This window comes from Helianthus annuus, chromosome 7 (assembly GCF_002127325.2).
Source record: "Helianthus annuus cultivar XRQ/B chromosome 7, HanXRQr2.0-SUNRISE, whole genome shotgun sequence".
In the NCBI taxonomy this organism is placed as follows: domain Eukaryota; kingdom Viridiplantae; phylum Streptophyta; class Magnoliopsida; order Asterales; family Asteraceae; genus Helianthus; species Helianthus annuus.
Window position 1 is genome coordinate 106,726,410 of NC_035439.2, and position 23,692 is coordinate 106,750,101.

At 39.4% G+C, this 23,692-nt stretch overlaps 1 long non-coding RNA gene and 1 other non-coding gene across 3 annotated transcripts; one reads left to right on the top strand and one right to left on the bottom strand.

Annotated features, from left to right (window-relative positions):
• Positions 1-2,656: 2,656 nt before the first annotated feature.
• Positions 2,657-3,833, bottom strand: LOC110935014. Of its 2 annotated transcripts, none has more exons than XR_002588805.2 (2): positions 3,612-3,833; positions 2,657-3,159 (listed from the first exon to the last, which is right to left on the bottom strand). It is a non-coding gene; the product is annotated as an uncharacterized LOC110935014 (long non-coding RNA). The 2 variants fall into 2 exon arrangements; XR_002588804.2 differs by having other exon boundaries at positions 3,617-3,830.
• Positions 3,834-19,048: 15,215 nt separating this feature from the next.
• LOC118480731 lies at positions 19,049-19,155 on the top strand. Its single transcript, XR_004863708.1, has one exon. It is a non-coding gene; the product is annotated as a small nucleolar RNA R71 (small nucleolar RNA).
• Positions 19,156-23,692: the final 4,537 nt, after the last annotated feature.

Consider the following 23,692-nt stretch of genomic DNA (forward strand, 5'->3'; position numbering starts at 1 on the left):
ATATCCGAGGCTATCTCCTCTTTTTCGGTCCAACTTATTTCCATTTGAAAGAGATGATACATATATATATATATATATATAGGGTTGGGTTATATGGAAAATCCCATCTTTTTGAGAAAACCTTGGAAACCCAACCTCATCCATTGATTGTGTTTGATCAATGGCTCTACTTTTTTTGGGTAATTATTAGATTTAAAATAATTCTTATATTTTGTCTGGTACAACTGCAAATAACCCACTCCACTTCCCTATGCACTACCATCAAATCACCAACTCTTTCTCTTACCTCTTTCTCTTTCCTCCCCCACCCCACAAACGTGAAGAAGAACAAGAAGAAGATGATCTCATTTAAGAATTCAAATATCTACCTTCAAGATTCCAAGAAACACTAATCCCAGATCTAAAAGTGATCTCAACAAATACTAATCCCAGATCTTTTAGAGAGAGAATGATGGCAGGACACAAGTTTTTAGAGAGATGAATTTTTTGTTTTAGAGAGAGAAACAACAATCTTTATCATGTTCATCTATAACACCAAGAACACACATACAAGTGTGTGAGAGAGAAGAAGTTTGAAGTATGTTGTTTTAGAGAGAGAACGATGACAAGATTAATGTTTTTAGAGAGAGAAAGTTGATGTTTTAGATAGAGAAACAACAATCTTTATCACAAAGACACACGCACGAGTGTGTGTGTGAGAAGAAGGTTTGAAGATCTTCTTCGTGTTCATCGGACGGTTATAGATCCGATAAGTGTTCTTGAAATATCATTTCACACTTGATTTTTGTTGAAATAATTGTTAATATGTTTTTGTGTGCTAAAAGTGTTTTAGTAATGCTTATGTTCATGTATTTTAAATAAATAAAAAACTTTAGGATGAGATTTTGAAGGGGATTTTTTGTTGGTTTGGTTGCTTGTTAGGGGCTTTTGATCTTAATAGTAGCTGTTTTTTTGTTGGTTTGGGTTGCTTATTTGGGTTTTTGATCTGAACAGTAAGTGTTTTTTTGTTGGGTTACTTGATTCACAGTCTCAGGCCCAGAACATGTGTTAAGCCCCCCTGTTAGAATGTTATATAACGTGTGTTGATTTACAGAAACAAGCCCATAAAGATATTCAATTGACAAGCTGGATGGATGTAAGCGAAGTTAATGCGTGTTCTAGTAATGGTTAATGTTCATGTATTTTAAATAAATCCAAAACTTTAGGATGAGATTTTGAACGGTTTTTTTTTTTTTTTTTTTTTTTTTTTTTTTTTTTTTTTTTTTTTGGTTTGGTTGCTTGTTTAGGGCTTTTAATCTTAACAATAATTGTTTTTTTATTGGGTTGCTTGATTTACAGAGACAGACCCATAACATGTGTTAAGCACCTATTAGAATGATATATAACGTGTGTTGATTTACAGAAACAGATCCATAAAAGATATTCAACTGACAAGCTGGATGGATGTAGGCGACGTTAATGCGGGGACATTGAATAAGTCATATCCTTTGGGAAAGAAGTCTTCGTTCATTTATAACATGTGTTGGTGGATCATGCTGTAACAGAACACCATGATTTAACTTGACATGTGTTCATGTATAACATGTGTTAAGCCCATGTTAGAATGATATATAACGTGTGTTAACCTTTTGTTAATTTAAAAAAAAACAAGTAATATCTATTTTATTTTTGTTGATGTTTAAAATATCCGATAATGTGGATACTGAGCGTAAAACTTGTACAAGTAATAAATGTACAAGTTAGTATGTAACGTGTAATATGAAACGAGCCATTTATGGTAACACATGTACCGGTAATTTTGGAATATATAATATGAAACGGGTCATTTGTTTTGCACATTTTGGAATGTATAACATGTGTTAAGCCACTGTTATAATCTTTTTGTAACCTGACATGTATTCATGTATAAGCTAGTGGTTTACAAAACACCATGATGTGTATATACTAATCTAACAGGTGTTACAATTTGTCTGTAAGGAACATGTAATTGCTTAACATGTGACAAGGGTGAAAACAGTCGACGGGGGCGATGAGTTTAATGGTGAGCTTAGTTAATATCGTAATCTTGTTGTGACCCCACTTGTATACATATGATAACATGTAAGCATCCATTATAACCCGACTTATATTCATGTATATGAAAGTGGTTTGCAAAACACCATTATGTGCATGTACTGATCGTAACACGTATGCAAGTTAATAATTTAATATGGAACATACAAGTTAATATTATAACACCGTATACCTGGGATAACATGTGTTAAGCCTATGTTATAATCTTGGTTTAACCCAACATGGTGTCATGTATAAGCTAGTGGTTTCCAAAACACCATGATTTGTATATACATACTGTAACATGTGTTACGCGCCTGACATGTATAACGTGTGTTAAGCCTCTATTATAACGTGTGTTAAGACTTCCAGAATTGATGCATAAAATCCAATAGTAACTTAATAGCAACATAGTATACCTGATATAACGTGTGTTAAGCCTCTTTTATAACGTGTGTTAAGACTTCCAGAATGTGTTAAGTCCATACCGTTTTAACATCATGTACTAGACAAAACAATAAGACTCTCACATTACATATTACTAGAAACGAAAATACATAGCACTAAGAAAAATGGTGGGTCGTCTACTATACCCATAACGGTATAACTGATATAACGTGTGTCAAGGCTCTATTATAACGTGTGTTAAGACTTTCAGCAAGTTACACATAACATGTGTTAGAGATTAATGTACTGGTAAACTTGTAAAAAGCTACATTGCCTACAAGCAAGTTACACAAAAATGGATGCATAGAGCCCAAAAGCAACACAAATATACTGAGGTCGACTTCAGGGTAGAAGTTCGGAAGGCCAGAACATTTTTAACAACACGTCCTAGACAAAATAATAAGAGTCTCACATTACATATTACTAGTGTACGAAAACACAGATCGCTAAGAAGCGGTGGAGCTTCCATTAACGGTCTGTCTTTGCTGTTTATCTGCTACCTTTGCTAACTCATCTCTTGCATAAACTCCATTAACCTATTCCAATAAGCTGGTCATTAACATATATAACAAAGGGTCGTTACATATGTAGCTGTAAAAAATGTAACATGTGTAGCTACGGGTTGTAGTAACAGGATATGCCATCTAGTAGAATCACCACCTGGTAAGGATGAAAAAAAAGACAAACATTTTATTGAAAATAACATCACCGAAAATCAAAGAACTCATAAAAAAACTCAAAAGTAATGAATAAAACATCAAATCTGCTTCAAACCCATATGTTTGAAACACATGTAGATCTGAAACAACTAAGAAGACCGGATTTTTGAAGAAAGAAATTGGGCACACAAAAATTTCTTCTTGGTCTTGATTTAAGATTTTGAAATAAACAAACGAAGCTCTGAATTTAAATCTATCAAATATCATAAAAAGTATAAATCTAAACAAATTACATAAATAACAAAAGTAAGATCTTTAAACGTGTTTCTCTCACACACATTTATGCGTGTGTTCTTGGTGTCCAGATGAACAAGATGAATATTGTTGTTTCTCTCTCCAAAAATCAGTTTTCTCTCTCTAAAAACAGAATTAAAGATGTGATGAGAGAAACACCTTACTTTCTTTTCTTGAAGAGCTTCGATAATTGCTTCGATCCTCAGATTTGGTGGCTTCAATAGAAAGGAATGAGTATAAGATCTACATCTAGGTCTTTGAGAAATGGTTTGTTCAAATCTGATAAAATTTAAAAAAAAAAAGTGTTCTTGATGTTTTTTAGAGAGAGAAAGATGAAGGAGTTGGTAAGAGGGTGGGGTAAAGTACAAAACTTATGATGGTGAATGAAATGACTTACAGTCATGCATTGGGGTGTGTGTATGAAATGATACAACATGTGTAAAAAGACAATCTTACCCTCCAAAGCTCTAAAATCATATGTTGATGTGGAGCAATCTAGACCACACAACAGGGTTTGCAAAGTTTTCTCAAAATCTAAGGTTTTCTATGGAGCATTACCCTATATATATATATAGGAGAATGATCCGTTGGGAACCACCCTTTATTGCGAGAACCGCGAGAACCAATGTGAACACAACCAAAAATAGCTAAAAAACACACAAACATTTTTTTTAATATTTTTTATAAAAAAATCGCTAATTTTAGCAGCCAAAAATTTTTATTTTTTTTTTAAATTTTGTTTGGCTACTAAAAATAGCGATTTTAATGTAAAAAATATTAAAAAAATTGTGTTTTTTTGTTTGTTTAGATTTTTTTTGATTGTTTTAGGTTTTTTGGGGGTTTAGTTTTTAGCATTTTAGCGTGGGGGGGGGGGGGTTAGGTTTTTGAGGGTGGGGGAGGGGGGTTTAGGTTTTTTTTTTTTTTTTTGAGGGGGGGGGGGGGTTAGGTCTTTTTAGCTATTTTAGGTTGTGTTCACATTGGTTCTTGCGGTTATCGCAATAAAGGTGTTTCTCGCATGAACCTTACCCCTTACCCTATATATATTATATATATATATATATACAGGGATCGTTTCAAATGAAAACCATCCTCAGTTGCGAGAACCGCTCTCCACCAATAAGATAATGACACGTATGGAGTATTATTTTTAAACTAAATATATATAGGGATCGGTTCAAATGAAAACCATCCCCAGTTGCGAAAACCACTCTCCACCAATAAGATAATGACACGTATGCAATATTATTTTAAAACTAAAAGGGCAAATTAGTAATTTACTCTATATGTCAAATCCCCCTCTGTCTCTGTCAGTCTTCAAAGTCTTTCACTCTCTCTCTATCACACATTTAAAATCTGATTGCTCTATCTCTCATATCTTCAAAACTAGAACTCTCTTCCTCATTTCTTTCAAACCCTAATACCCCTGAGCAGCCGATACCCCTGTCTCCCCCCCTCTCGTTTCCTGTCCGGCGGCCAGAGTTGGACCCCGATGACTATGCCCGCCGTTCTTTGCTCTGAGGTGACACTCACACCACACCACTAGCCTCCTTCTTCACCTTAAGTCCACCACAAAACCCCCATGTTTTCACGTGATTAAATGGCCGGCCACCATGGCGGTGGCGGCATACGGCTGCAACAACAGAGAAATAGAGAGAGAACGAGAGAAATTGGCGGCATAAGGCCACTATGGCGGTGGCGGCGGCGGGTCCCGTGTTGTTCTCACTACAAGAAATATCAACATTACCGGCGACACTTTTACCGAGGACATGTAAAAAGTCATCACTGAAAGTCTGATCCGTGTTTTGGCAACTTAGATGAGAGTCTGGCCCTTGATCAACAAAACGATCCAATGGTTGGTGTTATATCTTGATATATCGCCCCTAACATCAACAAAACCCTTAGGCGACCTTTGCTTCCCACTTTCCCCCCAAATCGCACAAGCCTGAGAAGACCACCATCGTTGCCTGCATTTGAGACGACCACAACCACCTGAGATGGGCACCACCACCGGAGCACTAGGCACCCACCACTCGAGACCCCCAAATAACCACCGTCTACAGTATCCGAGACCCACCATTCACCACCATCGAAATACACCGCACCACCGCTGGTTTCAAGGAACTCACCACCGTATCTCAACAATTGATGAATTTGGTAATTTTTTATGCTATATATTGTGTTAATTTTTTCTTCTGGCACTTGGAATTTGGATAATTTTTAGTCTAGGGTTTGTTAGAACTTGATATCTAAAGCTAATTGTTAAAACTTGATATTTAGGGCTAATGATTGCCTTCTAATGACAGTAGAGACACCTACTCATGTGATGGATACACCTGCAACTTCTTTCTTGATTTAGGCTTTGGTATGGTCACATTGGACACATCTTAATTTTAGCTTTAAAGTTTTCCACAGTTAGTATGATTAACAACTTAGGGTTTATAATTATGTGATTATATGGTTTATTTAATGCAGTTTTTTTGTTGTTGCAGATGAATTAATGGGAAGGAGTGTGCCATTTGTGTCTTGAGAAAAGGATGAGTTTAAGCAAGTTTATGGTGGAAGTATTAGGAAATTTTTTTTATGTTTATTTTAGTTACTTTTACTAGTTTAATGATCTTTTATGTTCTGCATTAATAGGATAGGATAAAGGAACATATGGATTATTGTCTAAACTATCCAGACGAAATGAGTTGTTATCATTTTTAAACCCTTTGAGGATTACTTTCCTGATGCTATGTTATGTTTTTAGGTTTGCTGATGTGTTATGGTGCTCTGTTGCAGACATTTGGAGAATCTTCAAGGTATAGAGGTGGTGGTAGGGGTGGGCGTGGGCGTGGGCGTGGGACATACCGAGGAGGGCGGTCTTGTGGCGGTGGTTATTATGGAAGAGGAGGATGTGGTTACGTAGGGAGGGGCTGCGACGGGAGAAATCACTGAATTACCTTTCTCTTGTAACTGAAATAACTAAGCACATTCGACTCAGAGTTTCGGGTGGGAAGACCACTGCTTCTGAGCTTGGACGGTTTTCTCCTATCTTTGTCTGGCTTTCAAGGGTACTGTCACACCCCCAAAATACCACCTAGGGAGTGTCCCTGATAGGCGTGTGACGTACCGACAAAGAGCCACTAATTACATTGAACCATACAAGTTTCAAAATAAAGTTCTCAATCATTAATAAATTACCATCAACAAGTTTATATGAAAACCAATATGTTCAGCGGAAGCAAATAATGAACCAAAGTTAAACTGTTTAAAACAAAGTATAGTATCAAGAATTCAATCACATCAATCACTCCAAACGACCCATGATCACGTCTGCTACTCCAGACAGCAAGTATCCAAATCCATGAAAACTAACGACCTGCGAGCACGCAACAAGTGTATCAGACAAAGCTTGCAAGTTCACAGTTTATGAAAAACGTTTGTTACCAAGAGTTTATTCCAGTTCATTAACGAAAACAAAAGTAATATTGATAATATCTCGATACTGAACAAGACGGCTCCTGATGTATGTTTTGCCCGTTCCCCAGTGCTCCTATTAAAGCACTGGCCCGACTGGGTCACTAGTTCACAACCATCCTCCCCGGTATGGTGTGAGGGTGCCAAACCTAAGTAGCGCTACTAACTAATACCCCGTTACCTCCCCGGTAACAAAAGATGGGACTTAAAAATGATAGGGTGAGATTATTATCCAATATTCCAGTTTTTACCCAAAAGACTTATCCCACCCCGGGATACCCACTGACTGTCCCAACCACCAGGACGCATGCTCAAAAGTAGTGAACTCACCTTAGAGTGCTCGGTAGAATACGTTACGTGTTCCGAGTTGATCAATTTGTTCCTATTGGGGTTACCACTAATAGTTAGAATCTTATTCTATCTACTCATGTATCAAATCATGCATGTGACAATTTGCATCAACTACCACGTAGTCACATAATGAACATTCGAGTCGCATGCATTTCACATATTACATGATTATTGTATAAATAGTACCCATATAGTTCATAACATCACAACTCAGTTTCTTAGCATGCAACTAGTTCATGAGCCAACACACCCCATTCATGTATAAATTAAATAACAACAAGTCCTTTGATGCCCAAATTGTACAATATACAAATCAATGACACATTTAACCAACACGTTTCATGAATACCCAAGCAAAGCCCGATCTCAACTTGGTTCACAGCCGGTCAAGCCAATTAGACCCAAGCCTGATGCATGACTAAGCCCAGCTGAAGTACCTATAAGTTAATCGGCCCAAGCAAATGACGCGCAGGCCGGCTCGCAACCCACCCAACGTACCGGCCCAAGATAGTTCCATGCGTGTGTGTACCTGGGTTCGATGTGCAGCCCATGTCTCATTTGCACTACCCGGCCCTAAACAGTAAGTGTTTTAGTTGTGTGGCCAACCACCAACACACTACATTAGCTATCCAAACATGTTCCTGGCCCAACTCGTGCAAGTAGTCCATTGATACCCAACAATTTTATGATCCAACTCATGATTTGATTCTTGAAACACACTAATATGAGATTGGCCAGTATATGATTTGTTAATTACATACCTCACAATCCAAACATCATGCATTCTTAATTCACAACAACCAGTTACCCTATATTATTTAAACTACCTAAACCACTTACAACACTTATTTGTTAAAAACCTGTATGTTACCACTTAATCATAAAATTCAGTTATCATGCTACAAGTCTGCGGCTAGCCTATCAAAGTAATCGGTTTCACACTACATATTAGATCCATATATATCTTAACAGTTTCTTATTATCACTTTGTCATGCAACATATTGGAATGATTAAAACATACCAAATCACTCCACAAATATAATCTCAAACATAATATGTATTCGATCAGTCCTTTCAGACACAACACAAATTTACAACTAATACATCATGCGACCCAAGTCTCTTAATTAACATCTAACCATAACATATAGGCAACCAACCCACCTATTGACTATCATGACAAGTTCATCGTGATAATCATTACAACCGACACGTAATTGCATATCCTTTATTCATTGTCAAACTCTAGTGTACATGTAACCTTAGATTATGGATTCTATCACCATGATCCCTTCGGGATCATGATAACATTTTGTCCCTAGGTATGTATGTATATTAACACCATGCATCACATAATGTATTTACTCCAATTCATGCATAACCTGACAAACAGGTTCTCAATACTCAAGTATATTACTCACAAACAAACAAGTGATACTAACCAATCTCTAGCCGCACACATGTTTAGAAAAATAGGGTTTGTTAAAGTTGTAAATTAAAATACCCACATGGCCGCCGATTTCCTTAACAAGGTTACCCTTCACTATACTGACACATAACTAAGATATGCACATGGTTGAACCTATGGTGCTACTGACACATCTAAATCAATTAATTCACCTAGTACTTGATGGATCATATGGGCCACCGTTTTTTATTATCATCTCCACTTGTTTGTAACATCAAGATTACATCACATATTGACATCAATCAACACAACTGATACTAACAAGCACTCATCGAACCAATGGTCATACAACATCACATCCATTTATTCATATTCAATTAGTGCTCACATCTCATATAATTCAAACATGGTTTTTACTTTCTCTAAATCTTAAGAACTTACACGATCATAATCATCAATCATACATATCAGATCACACAGATTTGCGCATAGTCAGAAACAATCAATCAGAATTAACACAAACACGATTATACTAACCGATTGATCGAGGAGGACATGCTAGGATGCTGATGATGTTCTCGAGAAGAAGGGTTTGCCGAAGACATTGCCTTCATGGGTCTTGGAAGCGACTAGGGTTTAAAGTTTGTAAAGGAATTGTATCCTCCTCATAATCACGCGTATACAAGGAAACGAGGGGTGGGTTGGGCTCCTAGCGGTTTGGGCCTGTTTGTGTGGGCCGAGAGGTATGCAAACGAGATGGGAGTGTGCGATACAAAATTCGTGTGCGGTTATCAACGTGTGCCGTAACCACTTGACGCCTAACGGCCTTTGTTAAATCAAATATACAATAACATGCTTACATAACAAACAAGTTCACAACGTACGGCCGAATCATGAATAGAAAGAATCCGTGCATAAAGAGCCTTGGGATTTCGAGTTGTCACATCATCCCCATCTTGAAAGAAATTTCGTCCTGAAATTTGATAAGTAATCCAAAAGTGGCGCGGTGCTAAATCAGAATGACTGTGGATTTTTCTCGGGTGCCACATCATCCCCAACTTGAAAGGGTATTTCGTCCCAAAATTCACCAGTGATATCAGAAGTTGATACAACTGTTTAAACAACTGAGGATACTAGAGCTTACTCCGATCATTGCATTCCCACGTGAACTCCAGTCCACGACTTGAGTTCCTACGAACTCTCATAATTTGAAATTCGACTAAGTCAACGAATCTTGACGTCCTAGTCCAAGATTTCAGTAGATTCCTCAACAACTGCGACTTGTCTTTAACCTCAGGCTCTAATTAGAGTATCACCAGCGTTTCATCGGACAAACACTGCCTTAGATTCGAGACATAAATGACATCATGTACGTTACCTAATTCGTCGGGTAACTCGAGTTTGCAGGCGACGTGACCGATTCTTCCCAGAGTTCTGAGTAACTTGACGTAACGTAAATTAAGCTTGTCACGCCCCCAAGCGTACCACACCCTCCCAGGGTGAGTCTTTCAACATGATACGACTGCCTACAACGAACTCCCAGTGTTCTCTAAGTTATCAGGTTTCATGACGATCACGCATTGCCGCCAAACAATTTCCGATCCAAGCAATCTTCCCAAAAGTTTCAAGTACAAGTCCTGGACCTGCGATTACGTTGTCACCCACCCTAATCTGACAAGGGGATTAACGTTACTGTCCGTGCAATGCCTTTAACAGAGTTGTCTAAATACTAAAACGGTAACTGCTGTAGTAGAACTCAACCAAAAGTAAATGTTCTTTGTCACACCCCTAATTTCCATGTGTCACCGGTGGGCCCGGTGGGGGAGTATCGTGACGTAGTCGATATCATCATAGTCAAACAACACAAATTATAATGCACAGCGGAAGCAATAAAATAGATTTATTTCAACCATATAAAATGTAATATCTAGTATCACATAGTAGCTGAAATAGATCCACAGGCGGATCAACATAAAAAGGAAAATTGTTCAACAGATGAATGGCATCCAAGCTTGTGAGACTCTACAATGCTAAGGAGTAGCCTGCCTATTACGTGTAGAACCTGCACTTAATCTTTTGGGAAAAATACGTCAGTTTACACTGGTAAATACAATTTAACTGACTCATTTTGAAAAGGTTTTAAAATTTGATTTGAATGCACATGGCACAAAACTTTTTATAACTTGGGAATAATTAATCAAATTTAATCTTGTAAAAGAATTACATGTTTGTTATGCGTTCAGTCGCCCGGCTCGTGCCGGGTTTAAGGTTAATAGACACACCACATAGTATAAATCCGTGGCGGAAAACCAACGGTTATACCTGAATTATATGGACACATTGTCGGGTGTACGCCTACACCCGCGTGTCAAGGTCGTGGCCATTTCGTAAAATGATGCCAAGGATATCCAGGACATGGTCATTAAACTCCCAAAGGCGTAAAACAAACAAAACTAAATTTTAAACGGGTCACATTGATAATACCCAACTACTAATGAGCTAGGGTCAATTGCCCGACCAAACGGTATTTTATATACTGTACCCCAAGCCCGTATAAGGGAAAATAAGTTAAAAGTATTTACCTGAGTAAGTATAAACCACAATAAGCAAATGCAAGTATCTTTTACTTGTCTCCTATTCTGGAACGAAGGTTTATATTAGAATCCTAACGGGTCTTTAATATAGCCTAAGCTTAGACCGGTTAGTTTCAAAGAATAAATATGGTTTAATCGCATGGAGGGCGAAAACCGAGAAGGAATGTGATTTAGGCCCAACAATTTTGGAGACTTGTATAATATGGGTAAATTGATCACATTCTGGATTTTGAGACAAAGATGATATGGTTTGACCCGTTTCGGCTATTATGCGTAAACTAGTTACATAAGCCGATCCGAACGCGAAAATGCGTAACGGGTAACCATATAAATCATATACAAGTTTCCTGAGATTATATGCACCAAATATGTTGTGATATCAGTAAGATATGTCCTATTATGCCCCGAATGATTTTAAACTCAAATTACGCCTCATAAGGGCATTTTGGTCATTTAAAAGGGTATAAAAGAGTTAGACTAGCAATCTGAGTTATATATCTGAATAAATCAGTAATTATACTTAGTTTATCATGTTATAACAGTAGGGTATCATATATATGTGAATTTTATTAATAATAACCATCTTATGCACCGAAAGGGCATTTTGGTAATTTCACATAGGCCTAAAAGGTCAAAACTGGAAATCTGAGTTTCAATCTTTAGTTTACTGTTACAATATAGAATTTCACTAAATATATCAGTAGGTATTGACTCTTATACATATAAACTAGTTTTGACATAGACTATGTCGTAAAAATGCCTAAAAAGGCGATTTGGAGCCATTTCCGGGTTTTAAAAGAAAAGCTGATATTTTTATAATTCTAGAAGGCTCAAAATAATGTATTTAATATAACAAATCAGTAGAAAAAGGTTTGAGGTCAAAAGGATTTATAAAACTCATTTTATAGCCCAAAAGGGCAAAACCGGCATTAGCCAAATTAAGCTTAAAATTCTAAGTTATGCTCAACCTAAAAATAAATAAAAATCTTTAAAATTCCCAAAATATTATTATATATCAGTGGGTATAAAGTTTTGTATAAAAATTTGGGTTTAGATAGGCTATATGCAATTTACGCCATTTAATTACTAAGAAAGCTCCTAATTACGCTAATGAGCATAACTTTAATTCTAGACCTCAAACTGATGTCGAATTTTGGTTACAAGTCTATAATTCAGTAACTAAGATGTCTACCCTTTTACATTTTCAAAAATCATATTTTATGGACATTTGGGCATAATGGTCAACATATGGGCATTTAACGGAAATTTGCATAATAATTAGACAACTAGTGAACTAAGCCGTATAATCACAGAGGGTTATACTAACATGTTACTAGGTCCAAAAGAAGCTCTAAGGCAATCTTAATCTTGACTAAAACGGGTCAGAACTGAAAGTCAAAGCGAAAGTCAAACTATGCGACTTTCGGTTCCAAACCGGGTCTAAACAGAAAATTGTCGAGTTGAACGTGTTGGGACATGTTCTTACATTAGTTACCAAGTTATATTAATGATCAAACAGGTTGCATGTATCCTACATTGCTAATTATGCGTTAATTTGGACTTAAGCATTCTGTTGACTTTTTAAAGTGTACTTTGACTCGACAATTAACATGGTTAGAGTGGGAATCTGATAATGCCCTTTTAAGGGTTTGTTACCCCCATAATTACCTACTTATAGGTATTTTTAATTCGAGGTTTGACTGAGTAATTATGGACTAATCCCGAAGTCAAACCTTAATTATGATAGTTTGACTTTTAGCTAATTAACTAAGCTAAAATGGATTAAAGAGGATTAGGATCACTTACAATGGTCCTAAATAGGATTAGAGACTTAAGGGAATCTTGGTTGCTGTCCAGAGAAGCTCCAAGGTGCTTGAACAAGAATGCAAGTGAGCAAGTCCAAATAGTCACAACTCAAGCTTCTTATATAGTGCACCTCATGGCTCAAGATCATGCCAAGTGACCCTACAATTGATGTGAGATGGTTCCAGGTGCCCCTATGTGGCTAAATACTATCTAGAATGTCCCTGGTTTCGAATACCATCCCTTTAAGTCGGTGTAACAGGCTGAACAGGCAGCTGTCCAAAACCTGCTGCCAGCGACAGCCTTACGGAAATTTTCGAGGTGTTACATTCTTCTAACTCTTACTAAAGTTAATCACACCCATGCTCGCAGCATGTTCTCGTGTGTCAGGACAGTTCGTTTCTCGCAGACCGTGAGCCAAGAGTGTTGTGTATTGCCTGCCATAAATCAGATATAGGTCAAAATCAGAGATAACAGGAGTTGGCACCTCGTGCCTAAAAGCCGCCTCTCTAAGAGGAACATTCACAACTGTGAAGACTCGTCAGTTTTCTTGATTGCAAGAAAGTGTGCGGGTAACGTGAGACCATCAACGATCACCTAGGTGATATTGTTTCCATTTCGAGTTGTAAGTAGACTAGTGACAGAATCCAGATCTGTTCTCATTTCCCTACGGGTGTTTTCCGGTTGCTGATACTCCACCTTGACTTTCCCACGAGTCAATCATCATTCACAATCATAGCTAGGTAGGCCTTCATGCCCGATCACCAGTGCTAGGTTTATAAGTCCCAATATATCTCATCAAAACCCAGATGACCAGAATATCGAGGCTGATGCGCCTTGCTCCACACAAGTTCCCTAAAGTTGCCGTATATTGATGAGTGTGTAGTGTAATATATTTTAAATGTATATTTAAGCCCCTTTTTACACTTTTAGCCAAGTTTTAAATTTATAAAACACGATATTTACGAACACTAAACACACATATGGGCAAGTGCACCCATCGTGGACGTAGTATAGTGTTGGTAAGATACCGAGGTCGTCCAAGGACACAAGAGCTTTTAATACCGGTTTATCCTCAACGTCTAATCAAATAAAAAAGTGAGAAAAATGTTTTAAACTAAGAAAAATAAAAACCAACTAAATGCTGAAAAATAAAATAAAATAAAAACAGATAGACAAGATGAATCACTTGGATCCGACACGTGTGTTAGTATAACCTTTGATTATTTTCGCACTTTTGCACTTGTTTAAGAGATTATCTTAGTTATTGTAGTAGGCCCCTCTTTTGAAGGCGACGTTACCCTCAACCCAGTAGTTTGAGTCAGCAAGGATACAATCCTAAAAGGTCGGATTATTGAAAGATAATGAATTAAGTTATTAATGCAAATTGTGGTAGGCCCCGCTTTCGGCGGTGACGTTACCCTCGGCTAAGTAGTCTGAGTCAGCAGGGATACACTCCTAAATAGCCGGGTTATAGTATTAATAGTAGTTAACTTATGAGGGGGTCAAAGAGTTCGGATCCCCGCCATCCAATACCTATGGGCATTGAAGGAGATCCTACTAAATTTGACCCAGGTCCCAAGCAGGACCTCTAAACGCTGCACAAGGGCAAGACCCTTACCAAACCGTTCCCTTAACCCCCGACCAGGTAGCCAACATACCTCCATATAGACCGTGGAGATATGAATGGTGAAAATCTTTTATTTTATATAGACAGTAAAATAATGCCAAGACACCACGGACAAACGATAAGGAAAGATCACCTTCAACATAAGTAACTAGTTATTAAAGTCATTAATACAAAACCAAATAAAAAGTGCAAAAGATTAAAAATAAAAAGTATTATACTAAACACTTGTCTTCACCAAGTGATGTAAGAGACTTAGGCAAACATGGTCTTGATTGTCAAGAACTCTTACGATCAATCTTGGATCCCGAGACGACTCACACACTCTACGATGGACAATGGATGATGGTGGTGGATGATGGTGTTATGGTGGTGGTGGGTGGTGGATGGAGTGTGAGAGAGGTGGTGTGCCAAGGGATGAGATGGAATGAAACCAAGCACCCCTATTTATAGGCTGAACAGAAGGCTGGGCACGGCCCCGTGTCCGCTGGACACGCCCCCGTGCCCGTCTGACATTCTCTTTCTTCATTAATTGTAATTCGCAATTACAATTAATGCGCCTGCTCTACTTTCACCACGCCCCCGTGCCCGCTGGACACGGCTCCGTGGTGGGCAATGGAAGCTTCTACTGGTTTGTCTTTTCTGCTGCTTCTTGGGCACGGCCCCGTGTTCGCTGGACACGGGGCGTGTTCAGTCTTCTGTTTTCTCTTCTTTGCCTTGGGAGGTGCCGTTGAGGGTCCGGGCAGTCTACTTTTATTCCTTTTCTTATATTTATGCTAGAATTAGTTGTCTTTTTGCTTCTTTTGTGATTTTGAGCTCATTTCGTCCTGAAAATACAAAAGGAAGACAAAAACACTCTTTTTCCAACATTAGTACTTAAAAAGGGTTAGTTTTATGCCTTAATTGATGTGATTTATATGTTGCATTTTACACACATCAAATACCCCCACACTTGAACTTTTGCTTGTCCTCAAGCAAAACTCTTTTAAATATGGCTTACACTCCCAAATGGAATAGGTAGAAGAGAAAGTTTTTAGCTTGTCCTAGAGTGTTGGGAATCCAAGGTCTTTGTAAGTTTTATTTTTATTTATTTACAATCCTATTCGTTATGATTTATTTTGAACGTTTCATAAGATAAATTAGTTATTTGGGCATAGCATGCCTTATTAAAATTCCATTTATATACAAGTTCACATACCTCGCGGGGGATCACTCAACACTCGGCCGAAGGTGTAATTTTTAGTGAATCACTCGAGAGCGGCATGGAACTTACGCCTTCCATAGGCTTGCCAAGCAATCAATCCTCCTCCTTTTTAACTTTTTACCTTTGTAAATATCAAGAGGACTTTTGGGGTGAAGGGTTAGGCTTGGGTTAAAGGTGGTTGGTTGGGTTAGTTAGAAAAAAGGGCGAAAATCGTAAAAAGCGTCGGTTTTCGTGCCATACCTTGTTTTTAGTGACTTTTTATTTTGAAGTATTTCTCCAAACAAGCTTTTATATAGCTTTTGTTTGTTTTTGACTTCATCATTGTTTCTTTTTTTTTCACATAAAAAGGCGAGTTTACGAAAAACCGAGCTTGTTACTAAAATAAAGGGTGAAAAATAAAAAGGGTTTTTGGTGGGTAAAAAGGGTTTTGGGGTAATGAAATGAAAGGTTTAGGCTCAAAGGGGCTATCTAGGGGGATTTTGGGTAGGTGGTAAAAAAATGAAAAGTAATGGTTTAGAAAGAAAAATATGGTTAGTCCTAATGCCTCCATCACTTACTTACTTGGGTTTAAGTTGGTAAGGACCGGGAATGTATTGTCGTGGCAAGTTCTAGAGTTGTAAGAACCAAGCGGCTATTCACACAAGAAACGAAAAATGAGCATTTAGTCTAAATATGTATATCTTTATGCTCAATAAAGGCTCAAAACTCACTTTTGTGGGAATGGGTTTTTAATGTGATCAAGTATATATAATCGAATTTTTAACTAGACTTGTTATGCCATTTCGTAATTTTCTTATGTTGGTTCTTTGTTATCACGACGCTATCGGTTGTAAATTTGTAAAAATATAACCTTTTCAGAACTTGTTATTCCCAACTTAAACTAAGACAAGTAAATGATTAAAAAAATGAAAAAGTTTTTGAAAAAATTTGGGGTGTTTAGCGGTTCCAATAGAGTTTTGTGTAAGGCTTGTATTTAAGATTTGCAAAATTCAAGGTTTTAGCATCCCCCCCACACTTAAATTACACATTGTCCTCAATGTGTCCAAAAATAAGGTTTTTGGTTGATTATAATGTGTAAAAGTAGGTTAAAAAGCAAAGATTTATGTTACTGGCATCCTGGACACGGCCCCGTGGTGACCGGGCACGGCCCCGTGGTCAGGTGCCAGTAACAAAAATTAAAGAATTAAAACAGAAGCCTGGACACGGGGGCGTGCCCGCTGAACACGGCCCGTGTCCAGTTACCTGAACTGGGTGTTTTTCTGCAGGTGGCTCAGCACGGGGTCGTGTTGGTTGGGCACGGCCCGTGTTGAGCCTTCTGTGATGGAGATTTGTGTCGGGTTGCTCTGTTCTTTGTGCATGGGTCCATTTTTCTCGTTCCCTTTTTCATCCATTACCACCATGAGTGTGTTTTATTCTGCAAAATAAAACTAAAAGATTAAACTAAACTAAGGATAGTTCCGCGGAATGCCTCCGTGGTGCGCCACGTTTATAAGGGTCCTTGGCTAGACCCAATGCGAGGTTATATGTTTTCTGAGTGGGATGTCTGGCGTCCCATGTTACACCGTCGGATAGCAGCATCCAAGCTTGAATCAATAACCTTCATGTAATTGACCGGGTCGTCGTCCTCTATTCTCTTCCCAACCCTGAACTTCACTTCATCATCCCCGTACCTCAAGGTGAGTGTCCCATCATTCATATCCACCACTGCTTGGGCGGTGGCAAGGAAGGGTCTCCCTAGTATAAGGGGGACCTCGGTGTCTTCCTCCATATCGAGTATGACAAAGTCAGCTGGATAAACGAATCTGCTTACCTTTACCAAGACATTCTCGATGACACCTTGTGGGAATTTGAGGGATCGATCGGCTAATTGTATGCTTATTTTTGTAGGGCTTGTGGTTCCTAAGCCGAGTCTTTTGAACATTGATGAGGGCATGAGGTTAATGCTAGCCCCAAGGTCGGCTAAGGCATTACGAACGGGTGATTTCCCTATTGAGCAAGGAATCGTGAAGCTTCCGGGATCGATTTTCTTTTGGGGAAGTTTATTGAGTACGAGGGCAGAGCATTCTTCGCCTAAATTGACTAATTGCAAGTTTTCAATTTTCTTTTTATGTGTAAGGAAGTCCCTCATGAATTTAGAGTACTTGGGCATTTGAGTTAGGACTTCGATAAAAGGAATATTGACATGCAATTGTTTTAACAGACTTTCGAACTTGGCGAATTGCTCATTGGTCTTTTGACGAATTAACCTACCGGGGTATGGAACTCGAGGAGCCTTGGTAGGCTCTGGTGACGGAGGGGAGTCCTTTTTCTGCAGAGGTGTGGGTACTGTTTCCTCCGTTGGTGGCAGCACTTCTGCAGGCCCTACGGTGCGGTTCCGTAGTGTGATGAGGTGAACTTGTGCTTTTGGGTTTGTTTCGGTATTGCTAGGTAATGCGCCTTGCGGTCTCTCGGAAAAATTTTGAGCTATTTGATTTAATTGTTTTTCTATGTTTCGAATACTAGCTTGTTGATTTCTAAAATTTGATTCTAATTGTAGAAATCTTTACGAGTTTTTCTTATCAGTGTCGGAGACGAGGCGATATATCGTATCTTCGAGCCTTTCTCGTCCACTTTGTTGAGTGAAATTTTGTGACTCATTTCTTGGTTGCTGAAAGTTTGTTCGTTGGGTTTGTTGGTTACTACTATTGCCGGGTTCCCTCCAACCAAGGTTTGGGTGGTTTCGCCATCCTTGGTTGTAAGTTCCCGTTGGGGGACCCGACGGCCTAGTTCTATTATCAATGTAGTTTACCATTTCTTGTTGATCGTCTGTTTCTTTCATGCAACTCCAATTTTCATGTGACCCACCACACCCTTCACAAGCCATAACCGAGACTGTTTTTGTCATTTCCAATTTTTTTATCTTTGAAGAAAGGGCCTCGATTTGGGCTTGTAAAGAAATGCTTTCATCGACCTTATGGGCGCCCGGGGCGATAGACTTATTTCCCCGGGGGGTGTGCCATTGAAAATTGGTTTGAGCAATTTCCTCAATTTGATTATATATTTCGTGTGGGCGTCGATTACCTAAAAGTCCCCCGGAGCTAGAATCAAGTGTCTGCCTAGTGTGTGGCAACAATCCATTATAGAAAGTGGATACTTGTTGCCATATTGCGAGGCCGTGATGGGGACACTTGCGTAATAGCTCCTTGAACCTTTCCCAAGTTTCATATAAGGATTCCCCGTCCTCTTGTGAATATGTATTAATTTCAGCCATTAACTTAGCAGTTTTAGCAGGAGGGAAATACTTATATAGAAATTTTTGGGCTAGTTCATCCCAGGTGTTTACCGATCCAGCTGGGAGGGCGTTGAGCCAAGCTTTCGCTCGGTCTTTTAGTGAGAAGGGAAACATACGGAGGCGGATGGCGTCGTTTGATGCTCCATTGATCCGAAAGGTATCACATATTTCCAAGAAATTAGTTATATGTAGATGGGGATCCTCGTCCGCAAGCCCGTGGAAGGTTGCGGAGTTTTGGAGCATTTGTATCAAATGCGGCCGAAGTTCGAAGTTACTGGCTTCGACATTCGGAGCATTGATAGCGGCGCCTAGATTACCTACGGTGGGTCGTAGATAATCCATAAGGGTACGTTGGTCCGCCATTGGAGGTGGATCACCCGAAACCTTCTCTTGGTTTTTGGCTTTTAACCTTTTTCTGAGAAAGCGTTCGGGTTCTTCTAGTGGTTCTTTTATGTCTTTATTGGAACTGGAGCTCATACACTACGTGAGGTTGGCGTCGGGTTCCAAGTCCTGCAATAAAAACAGAAAAGAATGTTGGTCAGAAGGTTCACCACGGCCCCGTGTTGAGCGAACACGGCCCGTGGTCGGAATTTCAGTGATTGTTTTCCAGATCCCAGTTACTGGAAGTTGGACACGGCCCCGTGTTGCACCGGCACGGCCCCGTGGTCAGCCTTCTGTAACTTGGAAAACAAAAACTGCCAGTAACGATGCTGGGCACGGCCCGTGTCCGACCAGGCACGGCCCCGTGCTGAGCTCTGCAGAAGCTGAAAATCTACGAAAAAATCCTAAAAATTAAAGAAAAAATAAAAATATGATTAGGCCGTTGATTCCTAACTTTCTTAAAATCCTTGTGTCCCCGGCAACGACGCCAAAAACTTGATGCGTGTGTAGTGTAATATATTTTAAATGTATATTTAAGCCCCTTTTTACACTTTTAGCCAAGTTTTAAATTTATAAAACACGATATTTACGATCACTAAACACACATATGGGCAAGTGCACCCATCGTGGGCGTAGTATAGTGTTGGTAAGATACCGAGGTCGTCCAAGGACACAAGAGCTTTTAATACCGGTTTATCCTCAACGTCTAATCAAATAAAAAAGTGAGAAAAATGTTTTAAACTAAGAAAAATAAAAACCAACTAAATGCTGAAAAATAAAATAAAATAAAAACAGATAGACAAGATGAATCACTTGGATCCGACACGTGTGTTAGTATAACCTTTGATTATTTTCGCACTTTTGCACTTGTTTAAGAGATTATCTTAGTTATTGTAGTAGGCCCCTCTTTTGAAGGCGACGTTACCCTCAACCCAGTAGTTTGAGTCAGCAAGGATACAATCCTAAAGGGTCGGATTATTGAAAGATAATGAATTAAGTTATTAATGCAAATTGTGGTAGGCCCCGCTTTCGGCGGTGACGTTACCCTCGGCTAAGTAGTCTGAGTCAGCAGGGATACACTCCTAAATAGCCGGGTTATAGTATTAATAGTAGTTAACTTATGAGGGGGTCAAAGAGTTTGGATCCCCGCCATCCAATACCTATGGGCATTGAAGGAGATCCTACTAAATTTGACCCAGGTCCCAAGCAGGACCTCTAAACGCTGAACAAGGGCAAGACCCTTACCAAACCGTTCCCTTAACCCCCGACCAGGTAGCCAACATACCTCCATATAGACCGTGGAGATATGAATGGTGAAAATCTTTTATTTTATATAGACAGTAAAATAATGCCAAGACACCACGGACAAACGATAAGGAAAGATCACCTTCAACATAAGTAACTAGTTATTAAAGTCATTAATACAAAACCAAATAAAAAGTGAAAAAGATTAAAAATAAAAAGTATTATACTAAACACTTGTCTTCACCAAGTGATGTAAGAGACTTAGGCAAACATGGCCTTGATTGTCAAGAACTCTTACGATCAATCTTGGATCCCGAGACGACTCACACACTCTACGATGGACAATGGATGATGGTGGTGGATGATGGTGTTATGGTGGTGGTGGGTGGTGGATGGAGTCTGAGAGAGGTGGTGTGCCAAGGGATGAGATGGAATGAAACCAAGCACCCCTATTTATAGGCTGAACAGAAGGCTGGGCACGGCCCCGTGTCCGCTGGACACGCCCCCGTGCCCGTCTGACATTCTCTCTCTTCATTAATTGTAATTCGCAATTACAATTAATGCGCCTGCTGTACTTTCACCACGCCCCCGTGCCCGCTGGACACGGCCCCGTGGTGGGCAATGGAAGCTTCTACTGGTTTGTCTTTTCTGCTGCTTCTTGGGCACGGCCCCGTGTTCGCTGGACACGGGGCGTGTTCAGTCTTCTGTTTTCTCTTCTTTGCCTTGGGAGGTGCCGTTGAGGGTCCGGGCAGTCTACTTTTATTCCTTTTCTTGTATTTATGCTAGAATTAGTTGTCTTTTTGCTTTTTTTGTGATTTTGAGCTCATTTCATCCTGAAAATACAAAAGGAAGACAAAAACACTCTTTTTCCAACATTAGTACTTAAAAAGGGTTAGTTTTATACCTTAATTGATGTGATTTATATGTTGCATTTTACACACATCATATATCGAAACCCACATTCATTATTTAACTTGAAAATCCTCTTCCTTCAGTTCTCCAGTTTGAACAGAGCGAGTCTGACCAGGTAAGTTAGAATCGATAGTGAGCTGCAAAGTTCGTGCACGTTCATACTTCACCGTCGTAATCATTCAAAAGTTCCATCTAGCGATGCTATTATATGTTTAGCCCTTCCAAAACAAAGATACACGGGAGTCCCTTGTGATCGGTCTAAGTAGTGCATTCGGTACCGTCTAATTGATGCCTCCAACTTAACTCCAAAGACCACGGTTTCCACCGCAGGTTGTGACGCGTGCAAATCTTCTTGTAAATCCACCGAGTGGGTCATTACTTTCTTCGTGTTGCGTTGGCGTGTAACTGGAACTCTGATTCGAACCGTCATGGTACACCACTTGATCTCCCGTACCCTCGGGATCTCTAAAATCTGATACAAATGCAGTCCATGGTGTTCCTTTCTCCTGGATGTGATTCAGGACGTCCTCAATAAATACGGTCTATTCATGTGATCCATAGAGCTACTGGTGTGTGGTTTTACCCCAAAAGGTCATGGAATAATCCTTCCCGTGTCTCCTAGCAGTGGTCGCATTGTGTTCGATATGCCGTTTTAGGAACATCCTCCCTTTGGACTTCCATCTGATGTTAGTTCGTTCGCTAATCATTCTTCAAATATGAGCTTGACCCTTGCAACTAGTCAACAGGTTGTCAATACATGATCGAGACAAACGGTTCTGGTTTGTCACCTTGATGAGTTCTCATTAGTCAGTACACATATGAAAAAGGCTTTATCCTCCCGAATATAACTGAGCTTCCCAAAGAGAAAAGCTAGGTTCAACAAAACTCTTGTTCAACGGTTCCCATAGTGGATTAGACAGCTCTTGCAACCCTCCTGGTGCAAGACGGTACTAGTACGAGTAATCAGGGCTGCCTCTGGCATGATACCGATCTAGTATTCCACCTGACGATGTGAAAGTAAACCTGATAGTTCTTTTGGTAGCACATAGGAAGAAATCACGAACAATGGGTGGATCCTCGATCCTCTTTTCCTTAGCCTTAGCATCAGTAACAAGTTCTAACATAGCGGGGTAATCCTTCTGTGGATACTTCTGGCCTTCATTGCTGAATTGGTGCTAACCTCTGCACCTCCCGGATACTTTATGATAGACGAAATCTTCCTCACAGGGTATATCTGCGGTATATTTGGATAACCAACTCATACAGACTACTGTACCAAAACTATCAAGGGTAGCAGAGAAAAGGTCGATGTCGAACACTTGTCCCACAAGGTCGAGTTTGCATCCCAACGAACATATGAAATTTCAATTGTCTTACCATCAGCCGATCCCACAACAGGTTCAGATTCAAGGAGCATCAGGGTTAAACAGAATAGAGACGAAACGATTAGCTACTCATACAAGCTACCATGTTGCTAATATGCCTAGCGTCGCCTAAGCCAGTCCTTAATGCCCTTCCACGAGTACCACTCCCAGTGTTGTTGCTACTGCTACTAGGATTCCCAAAACTGCCATTGTTCCATGGGTTGTTGGCATCCTTACTTAACATCGGCCAATCCTTGTTGAAGCCACCATCATTTCCATACCGAAAGTCATGATTTGCGAGTACCTTCATGTCATCGTGATTGTTGCTTCTAATGTCGTTGCTCGAAACGGAGTCCTACGACCTTTCGCCATTAGGGTCCATCCTTTCACATTTCTTGCCACGTCCTAAAGCACTACTCACTGGGCTGGCAGCTACACATTCCACACTATAGTCATTTGTCATCACTTATGCCCCGATTGATTTGTAAGAATTGACTCCCATAAGTCGTTGACTGGTGTTAAGGATTTGATTGAAGTCAATTCGCTGGTGTTAGTTGCCGGTAATCAGGGTCGTTCTAATACTGAGGCTGGTAAAGTACTATGCTCCTCTTCTTGTCTAT